The sequence below is a fragment of the Capsicum annuum genome, unplaced genomic scaffold, assembly GCF_002878395.1.
Source record: "Capsicum annuum cultivar UCD-10X-F1 unplaced genomic scaffold, UCD10Xv1.1 ctg83390, whole genome shotgun sequence".
NCBI lineage: Eukaryota > Viridiplantae > Streptophyta > Magnoliopsida > Solanales > Solanaceae > Capsicum > Capsicum annuum.
Genome location: NW_025894259.1, coordinates 2,596,395 through 2,615,082, shown reverse-complemented (window position 1 = coordinate 2,615,082; position 18,688 = coordinate 2,596,395). Strand labels below are relative to the sequence as shown.

General features: G+C 34.8%; 1 pseudogene; it reads right to left on the bottom strand.

Annotated features, from left to right (window-relative positions):
• Positions 1–8,308: 8,308 nt before the first annotated feature.
• Positions 8,309–14,852, bottom strand: LOC107857863 (annotated as a pseudogene).
• Between the last annotated feature and the right edge of the window lie 3,836 nt (positions 14,853–18,688).

Here is an 18,688-nt window from a genome sequence, read left to right as displayed (position 1 = left end):
ACTTAGAAGCATATCATAGGCTTCAAACACATTTATTACAAATAAATTTTAGTTGCTGAAATATCATAGGTTATTCAGAGCTTGATTCATTTATTTTGAAGTTTTTCGTTCATATTGATATCAGTTGAATTAAAGATTTTTCTTTGCATGGTACCTTACAAGCAATCGACTTATTGGACCAATTCAAGATTGGATCAGAAATAGAAATTCCAAATAGTAAGTTTATCACTTTAGATTAGCATATTTTTTCTTATAACCTATTCATACCAATGAGAATGCTAGATTATCTTTATGTCAACAACTTAAGATTCTATAGGCATATAGTTTTTTATGCAGGCATTTGCTTGAATAAGTACACTAAAAAAAGAGATGCTCCATGATTTCGGGATGGTTGTCACATAGCAAGCAAGTTGTATTTTGGCATAATCCCACATGAGCTAGCTTTACTCTCGTAAGTAATCTTCCACGCATTGCAATCCATGAGATAAAACTATATGTTGGGATGTTTGTTGTGTTCCATACCGCTCTCCACCATTGTTTTTGTGGTCCTTCTCTGAGCCTCCATTTATAGTCACTACTAATAGTATACTGCCCAGTTGGTTTGAGTCATCCGTTACCCATGTAACCGGGCATAAATTTTGCTTTAACAGAACAAAACTTCTTCCAATACCAACAACTGTAGGGAGTATTGACACAAGTCCACTCCCTTCAGGTACACATGATCAATCCATTTGACCCATAAGTTATCATCTTTGTTAGCTATGTTCCATACATATTTTGCCACTGCAGCCTCATTCCAAATCATATAGTCAGTAACCCTCAATCCCCCTTCTTTCTAGGATTTACATACAATATCCCATGCTATTAAAGGAGTCTTTGATGTGTGAACTTCACAACTCCATATAAAGTTTCAGCACACTGCTGCTATGTTTTTCAAGACTCTCTTTGGCATCACAAAAATAGATAACCACTATGTATGCATATGCAAAAGTATGTGACTGTTTGCTATACAGTTCTCCGAATATCACTTCCATTTAATTTATTGTATTTCACTTTATTTTTATTTATTTATTTTCAGTGGGGTATCAATGGTATTTGGGCTAGTTTGTATGCATCTTGAATATAATTCACCATGCATTGCATCCTGCCTAAAAGTACAGGCTATTAAGTTAATCTTTTCCACTGAGGTTAGAATAAGTAGGCTCATACCAAGTGTTATAGCTGTTATTCGCACCGGATATATAGATTGTCACTTACTCTCACATGTCAACTACTAGACACCCTGTTGGAGATCTTTATTAGAAAATTTCTTTCCAAAATTTAGGTAAAAGTTTGTGTTACATATGCTTATGATTACTTGTGCAGGTTAGCCTTAGATCTGAAATTTGATTTGTGTTAAGGCAGTATGAGCATGAATATGTATACTGGATTTGTGAGGCTTTGCAAGGGTCTTATCATTATGCTTGATGGTGGTCACATTATTGTTGAGATTATTCCTTCTGCTCTTGCCTATCTTGCTCTCATCCCTGCCAAGTACACTTTTAGTTTTTTTTTCTTTGATTGCTATTACATTTAGCTTGGTTTTCGGTTGGATCACTACATTTTACAATTTGAATTACGGCTTTTATCCAAATTCAAGTTTGCTTTTCTTTAAGGTTGTATTGTCTTTAAGGTAGTAAATCTATAAATGCTTGAATTGCATCTCAACTTCATGGATCATGTGCTAATCTCTTTAATATATTTGTCTGCTGATGCTTGTTGTCTTCACTGAAATGGTCCTCATTAGAAGACAAAAACTTCTTTTAAATTGCTAGATAAAGACTTGCTTGGTGAGTTGTGAAATTTTAGAGAATCCGACACGGGTGTGGCATCGAAAGTGAAGAGTCCACTCAACTCAGTTCAAGTTTTACATTGTCCAATAAAGATCTTGTGTATGTAGGGAGAGTGGGATACTGGATATCCACAACCATAAAACTCAGGTGAGGATATATGTTAAGTTGTTCTTACCCTCTTTTGTTTGTGTTTGTCTCTTTTGTGTCAGGTTTGGCACTGGATTTGTAGCTCATAGTTTAGATGTTTTAACGAAAGCCGAGGAGAAAAAGAGGAAAGCTAGTTCTAAGAGGTATGCATGTTATTAATTTGGGATCTCATCTTTTTATTTTTTTTGCTCATCTTTGATCATGAATTTTTCATTCAGATATAAAGATGATCCATCATTCCTTACACACTGTTATGTCTTTACAATATTATTAGCTCACATCAAAATGATTTTGAAATCAAAAGGAACAAATTCTGAACAAAAATCACTGAATTTTGAATGGCCATGAACTTGATCCTCTATAACTTGTCTACACTTGATCATGGTCGGAGTGCTGATTATCTTCATGAAAACTTAATTGTTTCTCATCATTATATGACTTAAAGTTATTGCTTTGGCACTTTTCCATCTGTATGGACTCATCAGAAGCAAATGTAATCTTGTTTAAACTTTTCTTGTCATAGTAAATGAAATACAAGATCAGTTGCACTACTACTAAACCTTAGTGTCACAACCAAAAAGGCCATGAGTGGCACCCACACTAATCTTCCTGTAGGAGAACCATCTAAACCGGACCTTTACCCAAGAACTTAGTCAATAATAAGATGATGAAATCATAAAATCAATATAACACTAATAATTTAGGACCAATAGTTATTAATGCGGAAGTCAAATAAAATACTTACTAAAATTCCCAAGATCCGAAAGTCATCATACAAGAACTACTGACAAAGTCATGTCTAAAGAGATCTCTAAATAGAGTAAATAAGGAATGTTTCATTGCCCGAAAGATGGACAATAACAAATAAGATGACCCATGGCAGCCTAAAGATGGAGTGCTCACCCTTCGAATCAAGATCTGCTACTAACTCTAGAGGTGAGGTCATGTCTGAACCTCTGGGAAACTTTCTGCACTCAACAAAAGAAGAGTATAGGGTAGTATCTGTACAAACCACTATGTAATGGTAGGCATCATAGGCCAACTTAACTAAATAGGATGTACACAACATAATTAGAAAAACAAGTAGACAGGCGTCATAAAAAAAAATTCTCATTGAATCAACAATAAAACAATAACAGATCAACAGTGCTCACAAACAAGTCACATAACTATCAAGAGTATCAACCATACGGTAAATATCCACAGAATCTACACAAGTATGTACTCACATGCTATGGGACTTATTTTTTCCTAAATAGTTATGACCTGCAGGGAACAATCTATATTCATGTACCGTACCGACGTGGTACCCGATCCAACATATACATATTCGTACCGGCATGGTACCCAATCCAACATAAACATATCCGTACCAGCGTGGTACCCGATCCAACATAAATATAAATGTACCAGCGTGGTACCTGATCCAACATAAATATAAACGTACCGGTGTGGTGCCCGATCCAACATAAATATAAACGTACCGGCATGGCACCTGATCCAACATAAATATAAACGTACCGGCATGGTACCCGATCCAACATAAATATAAACGTACCGGTGTGGTACCCAATCCAACATAAATATAAATGTACCAGTGTGGTACCCGATCCAACATAAACATAAAAAAGTATTATCAATATCAATTTACACAACCTCATAGCATACAACACAATATACCAAGTTTATAAGTACACTTAAAGTCATAAGACAATTTCATCAAGTCAATTTTCAATAAACATTTATACACGAATCAATAATTCAATCATCAAAAATTTCAAGCATGTTCGGATACCAATCTACAAGTATCTAATTTAGGAGCATACACATAATTAAGTCGAGTCTAAACTCCAATTAAATCATAACCTACCTCGATTGAAGAATCCAAATGCAAGCTAACTTGCAAGGGTCTTTCCCTTTCGTAAAGTCTCTAAACGATCAATATCTATAAAAAAACATAATCTCCATAAGAATACAAATCTAATGACACCCGTACCGTTACATTTATTTGGACTTGAAAATATAGTCAAATTATAATTTCTCTATCTATTTTAGTATCCTATACACAATATGACCATATAATCACCTACTGTTACCAACTTTAGTGTCAAAATTTAGCAATAATAATTTTAAATCCTCAAAAGTCTGCAATTACTACCATTAATAATATTAATTTATGCCCACAGTACCTATTACTAACTCCACCCATTATAAATCGAACCCTTGAACACTTTTACAATTGATTACTATCTATCCCACGATTTTCATGGCTTTAAATATGACAAAACTCATTTATGACCCTTGACCAACCAACCTTTTGTCCATTTTTTTGTCAATTACAATACACTTGCCAACTGTTGCTAATTATACTTACACATTTATATTTTAGGACATCCACTTTTACACATAGTTGACTACTATTTACACCACTCACCCCTCTATTCACTTCCCACAACTTAATTTGTGCAAGAAAACTAAATATATCATTCTTGCATGGCACACAACTAACAACATAAATAATTGATAATGAAAATCTTGTGCTAACTTAATACAGAAGCCTCCACCACCGTGAAAAGGAAAAAATGGGGAAAATAATGATGCAACTGTTCTGTACCTCCTTACCCTAACTATCTGATGTTGTTATTATTATTAATATATGATAAATCCTTTCACTTGAATTCATTTTTGTAGTGGCCACATAAGTAAGTAAATTATAGTTTTGACCCACTAAACAACTAATTAACTTAATTATTTAAAATATCCAAAACTTAAATAAATTCTCAAGATTTATTCAGAATGACATAAAAATACATTAAATATGTACATTGACTAAAAGTACATTACGAACATATTAAAATTACTATGACATTAACCCGAGGTCGTCTCGATCAAAGATTGATCATGATTGGGTTTAAATTTATTAAAGCTTAATAATTCAACTAATGACTTCAATAACCCCGAACACCTCAAGAATTGGTGTTACTCATCCCATGAGTCATAATTTACGTATACAAACTACGGAGAGCGCTAAAAATAGAGAAGATGAGAAAATTCCACAAATGACCGAGAGGGTCATTACATCAGATACCAATTAAACAATCGTTCATCCCCGAACGGGCAACATAAGATAAGAAGGGAAGATAAGAAATTACCTGAATCCGCAAAAAAGACGTGGATACTAGTTACGCATGTCTGCTTCAGTCTTCCAAGTGGCCTCCTCAATAGGACGATTCTTCCACTTGACCTTCACAGACGCAATCTCCTTAGTCCTCAACTTACGGACATCTCTAGCAAGAATAGCAACAGGTTCCTCTTCAAAAGAGAGGTTTTCAAGTAATAAGACCGAATCCCAATAAATTATGAAGTTACCATCACCATAAAAGTTCTTTAACATAGACACATGAAACACAGGGTGAACAGTGGTGGACCCAGAGTTTTCACTAAGTGGGTTCAATATATAAATACTAAGTGGGTTCAGTATATAAAAGAAAGACTCAACTATTTTATGGTTGAGAAGTTGACATGGGAATTGCTGCTTAACTGGTTGCTGCATAAAACATTAAAAAATGCCCCGCAAGGGCTCGAACACATGACCTACGTGTTGAGAATTGAACCAACTACCGCTAGGCTGGCATTTCTCTCATGCATAATGGGTTCAACACATAATATATAGCTTTTAAAGTTGTAAAAATATCTTATATATATGGATATATACAGTGTAATTTTTTTAAAAAGTGGGTTCATATAGAACCTATGTGGGTCCACCCCTGAGGGTGAACACCCGACAAACTCAGAGGAAAAGCCAATCTATAAGCTACCGGCCCTACATGCTGAAGAATCTCAAACGGCCCAATATATCTAGGACTGAGCTTACCTCATTTCCCAAAACGCATGATACCCTTCATATGTGATAACTTGAGCAACACTTGTTTACCCTCCATAAAGTGCATATCTCTAACTTTGCGATTCGCATACTCTTTTTGTCTGCTTTGAGCTACTATAAGCTTCTCCTGAATGAATTTAACCTTCTTCAATGAGTCCCTCAACAAATCAGTACCCCATGGTCTCACCTCAAAAGCATCAAACCACCCAATGGGAGATCTACACCTTCTTCCATACAAAGCCTCAAATAGTGCCATATCCATACTCGAATGATAACTATTATTATATGAAAACTCGATCAAAGGTAGGAACTGATCCCAATGACCTCCAAAATCCATCACACACGTACAGTGTAATCCTCTAACACCTGAATTATTTGCTCGGACTGCCCATCGATCTGACGGTGAAAAGTTACTAAGATCTAACCTTATACCTAACACCTCATGCAACTTCTTTCAAAAGGTAAAGGTAAATTGGGTACCCGTATCCGAGATAATAGAAATGGGGACCCCGTCCAACTGAACAATCTCTTTAAGATATATTGTGGGCAACTTTGCTGCATTATAAGTCACCTGAACTGGAATGAAATGTGCAGACTTCGTCAACCTATCCACAATAACCCATATAGAATCATACTTCCCCAAGGTCTTGGGAAGACCAACAATAAAATCCATAGCTATTCTCTCCCATTTCCACTCAGGAATGGGCATCCACTGAAGAGTACCACCAGGTTTCTGATGCTCGTACTTTATCTACTGACAACTCTGAAATTTAGCAACAAAATCAACTATGTCACTCTTTATTTGACCCCACTAGTAATGCTGCCTTAAATTCGGTACATCTTGGTTGCACCAGGATGTATAGAATACTTCGAACAATGATCCTCAGCTAGAATAGTAGGAATTAAATCATCAACACGAGGTACACAAACTCGTCCCTTAATCCACAACACACCATCACAATCAAGAATGGCCTCTTTAACCTCACCCTGCAAAACCTTATCACGAATTTTGCTCAACTTAGCATCCTCAAATTGTTTAGCCTTGATTTGATCAAGGAATATGGACCTTACCTCAATGCTGGCTAGAATTCCTTCCCTCCCAGTCACCTCAAGTCGAACAAACTTGTTAGCTAGAGTCTGAATCTCTCTAGCTAACAGACGCCTGCTAGCATCCAAATAAGTGAAACTACCCATACTTTCCGACTTTCTTCCCACTGCATCAGCAATCATATTAGCCTTTCTCGGGTGGTAGAGAATGGTGATATCATAATCTTTAAGTAACTCTATCTGTCTACACTGTCTCAAAGTCAAATCCCTCTGCGTGAACACATACTGTAAATTGGGGTGATCAGTGAACACTTTACAATGAGCCCCATACAAGTAATGCCTCCATATTTTAAGAGCAAAAACCATAGTAGCTAACTCCAAATCATGAGTGGATAATTTTTCTCATTGGGCTTCAATTGCCTTGAAGCATAATCAATAACATTCCTTTCCTACATCAACACAACACCTAAACCAGAATGTGAGGCATAACAATAAATAGTAAAATCCTTACCCTTTACCGGCAAGGCAAGAATAAGAGCGGTAGTCAACAAGGTCTTGAGCTTTTAAAAGCTCTCCTCACACTCATCAGCCCAAATAAATAGTACATCCTTCTGAGTCAACCGCATTATATGAGTAGCAATAGAAGCAAACCCCTTCATGAACCTGCGGTAATAACTTACTAAGCTAACAAAGCTACGAACCTCTATTACTAAAGTAGGCCTAGCCCAATTCTTAACTACTTCAATCTTATGAGGGTCTACTTCCACCCCTTCCTTCGAAACCACATGCCCCAAAAAGGATACAGAAGCCAACATAACTCAAACTTAGAGAATTTTGAATAAAGCTTTTTCTCTTTTAACAAACCCAAAACAATCCTTAAGTGATTTTCATTCTCCTTCTTACTCTTAGAGTAAACCAGAATATCATCAATAAATACAATCATGAAAAAATCCAAGTAGGGTTTAAATATCCCATACATCAAACTCATAAAAATAGCTGGGGTATTAGTTAGCCCAAAAGACATCACAAGAAACTCATAGTGCCATACCTAGTTCAAAAACAATCTTAGAAATATCGTCGGGCCTAATCTTGAGCTGATGATACCGAACCTCGAATCAATATTAGAGAATACGGATGCACCCTACAACTGGTTAAATAATTCATTGATATGGGGCAAAGGATACTTATTACTGATCGTAACCTTGTTCAACTTCCTGTAGTCTATACAAATACGAAGACTACCATCCTTCTTCTTTAGAAATAAGACAGGAGCACCCCATGGAGAGGCACTCGAACGAATAAAACCCTTACTCAACAAATTCTGCAACTAAGCCTTTAGCTCTCTCAACTCAGCCAGAGCCATCCTACAGGGAGGAATTGAAATAGGATGAGTACCTGACTATAGATCAATACCGAAGTCAATGTCACGGTGTAGCGGCATACTAGGCAAATCTGCAGGATAAACCTCTTGGAAATCACACACCATAGGAGCTGACTCAATAGATGGGACCTCTGCAGAAGTGTCCCAAAGATGTGCTAGGAAGGCCAAGCAACCTCTCCCAATTAACCTCCTTGCACGTAGGAAGGAAATAAGTTTCATTAGAGCAGGAATTTAATGACCCTCCCATGCAAGTCTATCCATTCTCGGTATAACCACAATCACTGTCTTAGCATGACAATCTAATATAGCATGATACGGGGACAACCAACTCATATCCAAAATTATATCAAAATCTACCATGTCTAGAATCATTAAATCTGCCTAAGTTTGATCCTATAAACATAACAGAACAAGAACAATAAAATCTATCAACAACAACAGAATCACCAATAGGAGTAGACACATGAATCAGAAAGTCAAGCAAATCACACACTATGTCCAATCCCACAATAAAATTAGTAGACACGTATAAAAAAGTAGAGCTAAGATCGAATAATACAGTGGACATCTGGTCACAGATAAGAATAGTACCTATAATAACATCGTTTGATGCCTCTGCCTCGGGCCTGCCTGGAAAGGCATAGATATAGGCCCTACTACCACCCCTACCTGCCTGATGATCACCATGACCACCCTGTGAATGACCTCTACCATTACCAGCACCTCCCCTACCTACTGGAACGAGAGCTCCTAGAGCTGCCGTTGGCTAGATTGACCAAAATACCTTGCATTAGGACAAAACCTCCTAACGTGACCCACTCCACCATACTCATAACATGTGCGGTCTAAGGTAGGCCACTGAGCTGATGAAGATGAAGCAAGGTAACCACCAGAGTATGAAAATGGCTGGCTAACGCCTGACGGACCACCCACAGACAGCGGCATCGCTGACCGAATAGGGAGGGCAGGGTATCCCTGAGATCTCTGACCCCTAAAATAAGAACCACTGAAACTGCCTCTTCTACGGGCCTTTTCTTCTGAGGCCTTAGCATAACCCTCTTGCCTTATGCCCTTCATCTTTTTGAAAAAATCAACCATCTCCTAGAAAGACCTATATGAATATGTCATCTGAAGAGCAAAAATTTAGAGACAGGTGTTCAACCCCTTTATAAAAAGAAGAATCCTTTCCTCCTCCATTTTTAGCAAGTGAGATGCATACCGAGATAGGGAATGAAATTTGGCCTAATAGGCCGCAACTGACACATTCCACTGCTTAAGATTAGCAAACTCATCCATTTTTTATCTCTCAAAGTATGAGGCACATACTTTTCTAGAAAAACTGAGTAAAATATATCGAAGACAAGGGAGGCAAAGCTGGATACACTCAACATAGGCCCTCTACCATATCTTAGCATGCCCCTGAAACTAAAAAGTAACCAGTTCTGCACCATACCTCTCAACCACCCCCATCCTATACAGCCTCTCATGATAGTCAATAATAAACTCGTAGGCATCCTCTGACTTAGTTTTATGAAAGATAGGGGGCTTCATCTTTATAAACTTACAGAATAACTCATGCTCATCTCCAGGCATCACCGGACCCACTACCTTTCTTGGAAAAATATTTTCTCCTGATGTTTTTTTCAACTGAGGGGCTACAGCAGTAGTATGTTGCATCCCATGCGGGACTGCAGGTGTTACAGGCATAGTCCCTGATCTTTCCAAACCACTCAGAAAACTTAGAACTTGCTGAATCACATCGAAAGATATCTGAATCGGATCTGTACCTCACTGAGCTGGTGCAACCCCATCATGAACTGGCACTCGTTCTTCCTTTACTAGCATAGCTCCATCCTCTGCAACCTAAGGCAAATCCTCATATAGGGGAGGAGATACTAGCCTCTCTCTAGATGGTCTCACAGCCTGAGCTCTGCCCCTGGCGGGCACTACTCTCCTTCCTCCGCCATGTCCTCCTCTTGCCTCATTCTTTTGTGTTCTTACCATTTGTGAGAATAAGAGTGAATGAAGTTAGATACCAATTAGAATCGTGAGATACCAATTGAAATCAAGTAATAGCATGTAAGAAAGAAGAATTTAAATTTTCCTATTGCCCTGTAGCCTCTCAAAGAAAAGTACAGACATCTCCATACCATTCTGTAAAACTCTACTAAATATGTTCTTGTATGACAAGATCAACAAACCTTGGTCTCTGATACCAACTTTGTCACAACCCAAATGGCCATGAGTGGCACCTACACTAATCTTCTTGTGGGAGAACCATCTAAACCGAACCTTTACCTAAGCACTTAGTCAATATTAAGATGATGATATCATAAATCAGCAGAACACTAATAATTCAGGACCAATCATTATTAATGTGGAATTTAAATAAAATACTTACTAAAATCCCCAAGATCTGAAAGTCATCATACAAGAACTACTAAAAAAATCATGTCGAAAGAGATCTATAAAATAAAATAAATAAGGAATGTTTCATTGACTGAAAGATGGACAATAACAAATAAGATGACCCATGGCAGCCTGAAAACGGAGTGCTCACCCTTCTGTCACACCCCTTTTTAACCCCCAAAAAGATTGATATTATGTTTTGATAGGGTTTTTAATATTAATATGACAAAAGATTGAAAATTTGCTTCGAAAAAGGATTATTTACATTTTTTATTCAGAGTCGCCACTTGACATAAATCGGGTGTGCCAAGTTACCTTTAGAAAAATCCTTTTCAAAATGGATAATCTTTTCAATGCGAGAAAACCACACCATTCAACAAAATTTCAAACATTCAACGAAACCACAAATTCTAAATTTTGCCTACTCGAGCCTACTATTGCCTACCCATTGTGACCTAAACATGATACTATTGCCTACCCGTTTCGACCTAAACATGATACTATCAAATTCAATATGTCAAATTTAATCAAGATATAACAAATTAAGTTAACCAACTGTCATTACAGATTAACCGATTTTTATATCACCCTCAAATTAATTTGAACAAATCTGACAAATTTCATTCATTCTCGATATGTCCAAAATCATCCAACAATTATCAAACAATTCACATATCCCACAGAACTCAACAATTCATAATCACATAATCACCCAACGAACAAGATATCACCCAACGAATATTCATTCAAAATTATGTAAACATTGAGAGTAATAGAGATGGACCCAATCACTTACTTTTCTTCAATTAATTTGAGAAGAGAAAAAGATCTATTCCAAAACCTCGGAGAATACCAACGAGATCTCAACTCTCCAAATCAGTCGAGAAACAACCCAGAAATAATTTTTAGAAAAGAAATCGCAGAAACCAACAGGAGCTCCAATGAGCTTAGATGACGGCAAGGTATTTTCGATGATAAATCAAACGTAACAGTGATAGCAATACCCAAGGATGATTCTCAGTCGATTTCCGACGAGTTTTCTCACTGGAACCTCATTTTCGATACTCCTGATCTTCGATCTCTCTCTGTCTCTCTTCTCTCCCTCACGATCCCTCTTTCCATTTAGTTTCTCTCTCCTTAATTATGAGGTGTGTATGTTTAGTGAGAGAGTACGTGTGTATATGGTATTGTTGTGGTGTCACAATGAGTATGAAGAAGAATGATCTTTTTTCTTTGGTGATGGAGTGTGTTCTCTTTTTCTAATAAGATGATGGGGTAGTGGGGTAGGGTATAGGGTAGGTGGGGTAGGGTGAGTTGGTTAGGATAAGATTTGTTAGGAATTTTGTTAAGGATTCTATTTTTTTGCATTTTTATAAGATATAATCATACGGTTGAGGACACGCAGTAAGACGGAGGTAAAATGGTAAAAGTACTATCGAGGAAGGATAAAATTAGGTGTCTACACCTTCGAATCAAGATCTAGTATCAACTCTAGAGGTGAGGTTGCGTCTAAGCCTCTGGAAAACTTCTTGCACTCTACAAAAGAAGGGTACGGAGTAGTATCAGTACAAACCACTATGTACTAGTAGGCATCATAGGCCAACTCAATTTAATAGGATGTACACAACATAATTAGAAAAACAAGTAGACAGGCATCATCAAATAAAAATTTCTTATTTAATCAACAATACAGCTATAACAGGTCAACAGTGGTCACAAACAAGCCACATAACTATCAAGAGTATCAACCATACGGTAAACATCCACAGAATCTACACAAGTATGTACTGATATGTTGTGGGACTTATTTTTGCATAAATAGTCATGTCCTGCAGGGAACAATCTATGTCCATGTACTGTACCGACGTGGTACCCGATCCAACATATACATATCTGTACCAATGTAGTACCCGATCCAATATAAACATATCCATACCAGCGTGGTACCCGATCCAACATAAATATAAACGTACCGGCGTGGTACCCGATCCAACATAAATATAAACATACCGGCGTGGTACCCGATCCAACATAAATATAAACATACTGGCATGGTACCCGATCCAACATAAATATAAATGTACCGGCGTGATACCCGATCCAACATAAACATAAACATGTATTATCAATATCAATTTATACAACCTCACAGCATACAACACAATGTACCAAGGTTACAAGTACATTTAAAATCATAAGACAATTCCATCAAGTCAATTTTCAATAAATATTTATACACGAATCAACAATTTCAAGCATGTCTAGATACCAATCCACAAGTATCCAATTTAGGAGCATATACACAATTAAGTCGAGTCTAAACTCCAATTAAACCATAACCTACCTCGATTGAAAAATCCAAATGCAAGCTAACTTGCGAGGGTCTTTTCCTCCCGTAAAGTCTCCGAACGATCAATATCTATTCAAAATATAATCTCCATAAGAATACAAATCTAATGACACCCGTAACATTACATTTATTTTGACTTGAAAATATAGTCAAATTATAATTTCTCTATCTATTTTAGTATTCCATACATAATATGACTATATAATCACCTACTGTTACCAACGTTAGTGTCAAAATTTAACAATAATAATTTTAAATCCCCAAAAGTCTGCAATTACTACCATTAATAATATTAATTTACATCCCCAGTGCCTATTACTAACTCCACCAATTATAAATCGAACCCCTGAACACTTTTACAATTGATTATTATCTATCCCACAATTTCCATGGCTTTAAATAGGACAAAACTCATTTATGACCCTTGACTATCCAACCTTTTGTCCATTTTTTATCAATTACAATACACCTGCCAACTGTTGCCAATTATATTTACACATATATATTTTGGTACATCCACTTTTACACATAGTTGACCACTGTTTACACCACTCACCCCTCTATTCACTTCCCACACTTAATCTGTGCAAGAAAACTTAATCTATAATTCTTGCATGGCACACAACTAACAACATAAATAATTGATAAGTAAAATCTCGTTCTAACGTGATACATAAGCCTCCACCACCGTGAAAAGAAAAGAATGGGGGAAATTAACGATGCAACTGTTCTGTACCTCCTTACCCTAACTATTTGATGTTATTATTATTATTAATATACAATAAATCCTTTCACTTGAATTCATTTTTTTAGTGGCCACATAAGTAAGTAAATTATAGTTTTAACCCACTAAGTAACTAATTAACTTAATTATTTAAAATACCCAAAACTTAAATAAATTCTCAAAATTTATTCGAAATAATATAAAAATTTATTAAATATGTACATTGACTAAAAGTACATTCCGAACATATTGAAATTACAAAGACACTAACCCGAGGTCATCTCGATTAAAGATTGATCATGATTGGGTTTAACTTTATTAAAACTCAATAATTCAACTAATGACTTCAATAACGCCGAACACCTCAAGAATTGGTGCTACTTATCCCGTGAGTCATAATTCATGTATACAAACTACGGAGAGAGCTAAAAATAGAGAAGATGAGAAAATTTCACAAACAACCGAGAGGGTCATTACACTAAGCCAACACCTGTTGCAGTGCCAATAAATAGGTCCATTCCTGGTAGGGAATTGATAAACCAACAGGAGCAAGACACAACAATGACAAATGAAAGAAAAAATGACATATACTCCACGCTCTTTGTTCTAATTACTAGTCTAATGATAGACAGTGGAGATACATACATAACGACGGAGAAGATGGCAGAAGGAATACTACAAAAGAGTTTCCTGTTTCTCCCTTGGAAAACAAGCATTGAGATAACCGTTGCAGTAACAAAAGCCAATTGGACTATAACGAACATTACAAAGATTTTTCGCTTTTGTTTGTTGGGTGCATATATGAAAAAGATGATCACGTATATCAACTCAATTGAAGCTCCAACTCCTTTGACTACTACTATTAAAATATTGCTTGATGTTATAAATGGAAGACCGTACTATCCAGAAAGCAAGCAGTTGAGAAATGACATAACATAAGGTACGCCAGACAACTGTTCTATCGATTTATTTTTGATGATCCTCTTGAATGTAAGCGTTGGTACCAAGAAAAGAAAGAACATAGGGAAATTTCCTACAATCCCAAAAACAAATCTCATAGTTCGTACAAGATCACCCATGTTGTATTCTTAACAGACCTAGCAAGTTTTTTCGTGTAGAAACATGTTCATTTTAATAAACAATAATTAGTTAATTTGGGCTCTTATCAGCTGGGTTAGTTTACTTGTTTATGAGTTTGATGATAGTTTTTGGTTGTGTATGGTTTAGGATTAACCAAATATAGTAGACTGCGACTAATTATTCTTTTAATTTATTCATTCCTATTGTAAGTTTCAAATAGAAAGTAAGCAACAAAAATATTATGGCGGAGTTAAACTGCCACCAATTATTATTTTTTAAGTATTAATGTCATATTGTAGTGGTTGAAAAATCCTGCATAATTTTTTAAGAGAACAACTAGTATTTTATTGTGGGATTTATAGAACACCACAGTATTTTTTTGTGACATTGTGATCATATTGCGGGGGTTTATAAACTCCCGCAATATTTATTTTTTTGAAACATTAATATCATATTGCGAGGGCTCTAAGCTGTCACTTATTAACTTTACAAAATCCCATAAATTTAAAATTTATTTTGTGGCAGACGTCAAGAAGGTTTTGGAAAACGCCACAATATTGCTCGTGGCACTTTCCAAAACCACCACAATTTTTTTTGTCGCGATAAAAAACCATCATAAATTGACAAAAACCCGCCACAATTTACTAGTTTTTTTGTAGTGACATGTGGTCTTTTTTTAAAAAAAAATTACTTATAATTCAATATTAATTTAAAAAAATAATTTTCAATTTTTTTCTAATTTTAAAAGTGACCACCAATGGTTGCTTTTATAATTAAAGAGTTAATAAAATTAATTTTAATAATAGCGACCACATGTGGTCGCGTTTGTCAAATATTTAAGTGACTACATTTGGTCGCTTTTGTTAAATATTTAATAAAATTAATTTTTATAAAAGCGACCACATGCGGTAACTTTTGGATATATCCATTTAATTAATTAATTTTACGAAAAGCAACCACATGTGGTCGCTTTTATATATTTAATTATTTATTTTTTAACAAAATAATTTTAAAAAATAATTAATTAATTAATTATATAAAAGCGACTACATGTGGTGGCTTTTATACAAATTTTCAGGTTACCGACCACATGTGGTCGTTTTTTCTAGTAATTTTTTTTAAAAGCGACCACTTGTAGTTGGTTTTTCTGGTAATTTTGCTAAAACCCACCACCAATGATCGGTTTTGCTGGTATTTCTAGTAAGAAAATGACTCTTTTAGAATCTTATAGAAAAGGAAGATTTGTTGTAAAAAGAACAGGCATTCATTTTCAAGTCATTAGTACACGTTCCAAGTAACTACCCAATAATTATGAACACACATCCATTTTGTGAGAATATTACATTAAATTACAGAAAGACAAAATAAAAGGAGTAAAAAGATATTTCACATCCACCTAGACTTTATGAGAATAGCCCGACTAAGTGAGAACTGCACAAGAAATTTAAGGCAAAAACAAGTTTTGATTGAAAGCTTGGAGTAGTTGTAAGCTTTGGTAGCACCCTTATGTCTTAAGAATCACAAATAAACCATAAGATAATTATTAATTACTCAGACCCAATAAAAATTTAGTAGAAAAAGATAAAAGTACTCAGTAGCTCTTCTAGAACTTCTTGAAAATGTAAGATCATAAGTCACTAAGAATAATGGATTTTCAAACAATGTTTAAAATGAATACTACAAGGAACAGAAAAATAAAAGTAAACTTGCCCATCATTTGATGGAGACAATTATACCTAAATTTCTCCAGTCAAAAATGGTTCTTTTTATGAACGGTAAAAGTCCATCAGAGATGGATATTTATCAGAACATCTTATAGAGATATTACACCTATTTTTTCTTTGATTTGTAAAAGTATTTATTAGAGAGCAGCAAAATGCTCCAAAGTATTCGCAGAGGAGAGCCTGTATGATGAGCTCAAAAAGTCTAGCATGGCCACTTGAAAATATAATAAACTCTTCACGATCAAATTAAATCTATCTATACATAATTACTTTTCTTGTATGTTCCACATCACCATTCACTTGCCGTGCTCAAAATGTAACCATTATAGGACCAACACTAATGACTAGAAATTAATGTACTAATGAGTTTCTGCAAGCTAAACTAAAAATTCTAGGCTATAACTGCTAAGGTTCAACTCCCAATTAATGTGTTTGTCACCATTCGTTCATGTCACTAGTACACATTTCAAGAGACTACACTTAACCATTTACAAGTAACTAGTTCATATTCTCAAGTTAGTAAACTTAATCATTTTCAAAACACAAGTTCACATTTTAAAGTAATTAATTCACATATCAAAACATTATACTTAACCATTTTCAAGTCATTATTTCCATATTTCAAGTAACTACACTTGATCATTTTTAAGTCACTTAATACATTTCAAGTGACTACTGTTGACACCTAATTTTTGTCCTCCACAACTAAGTTTAGTCCCGATTTTATTTAATTTTTAAAATAATTATAATATTTATTTTATCTGAATAAAAAACTTTTCAAAGTTTTATCCAAATAAAAAGCTTTTCAAAGTATTTATCTTAGTAATTTTGTCATTTTAAGTAGCGATTATATATTATCGCATTTAATTATATGAAATTATATAATTTTGTTACTTAAATATCTATTTTATGAAATATCATATTTTAATTAAAGCTTATCTCGAAAATTAATTCAAATGGATAAAATCTTGATTTAAATATGATTTGTTCTCAAAAATAATTTATTTGGAGAAATATTTATTTAATTTTATCTAATCAAGAAGCTCGGGATTCAAAGAAGTATTAATTCGTACTGAATTTCAATTTAATTTAGTCAATCTATTAGATTTGTCCATAATTGAAATCAAAATGGCTATAATTACAATACAATCTGCCAATTGATTTTTAATTTGGTTAAAATTAAATAAATTTAGATAAATTTCAAATTCCCATTGGGGTTATATTTTAAATAACTCCAAAATCCAAAAAAATGACCTAAATCTACCCAACTTTATCCCTTTTCCATTTTTTAATTTTAAATTTGTACTAGATTGTACAATTCCACCTCAACATTATCCACTTTTCCATTTGAATTTCAAAATTTGTACTAGATTATATAATTTCACCACAACCTTATTCTTTTTCCATTTTTGAAATTAAAAATTTGTACTAGATTGTACAATTCCACCTCAAGCTTATTCTTTTTCATCTTTTGAAATTCAAATTTTGAATTTCAAGTTTGTACTAGACTGTATAATTTCCCCTCAACCTTGTACTTTTTCAATTTTTAAAATTCAAAATTTGTACTAGATTGTACAATTCCACCTCACTTTATCCTCCAACAAATCTTTTCCTCAATTTTAAATTTCCAAAACATCCCTAAACTCTTTCTCCCACATTGATGGATGAAAAGAATTGAATTTTCATCCTTTCTTATAAATACTACCACTATTTTGGCAGAATACCAAGTCTCAAAGAGTGGAAAAGATTTTGAGCAAAGAGCTAATCTTTTTTAGTAAAAATTTTTCAAGCAGTAAGAGGTTCACGAAAGATTGCTTCTCAGTGGTAATCAAGACTCCAAAGAAAGCTTGAAGTCCCATTTTGCTGCCCCAAAAAAGGTAAATACACCTTTCCCTTTTAGTTTTGTTATCATTTTCTTCTTCATCACTTTCATCGTAGTTTCGTAGTTGTAATTTTATTTGCTGGAATTATTTGTTGTAGATTGTCTTGAAGGCCATGAGATGTTGTGATATCAATATTATGGCTATTTTTTATGACTCCTAATATAAAATGAGCTAACGATAGTTGAACGTGTTTCATTAACTTTCTTCTTTGACTATTATTATTAGATG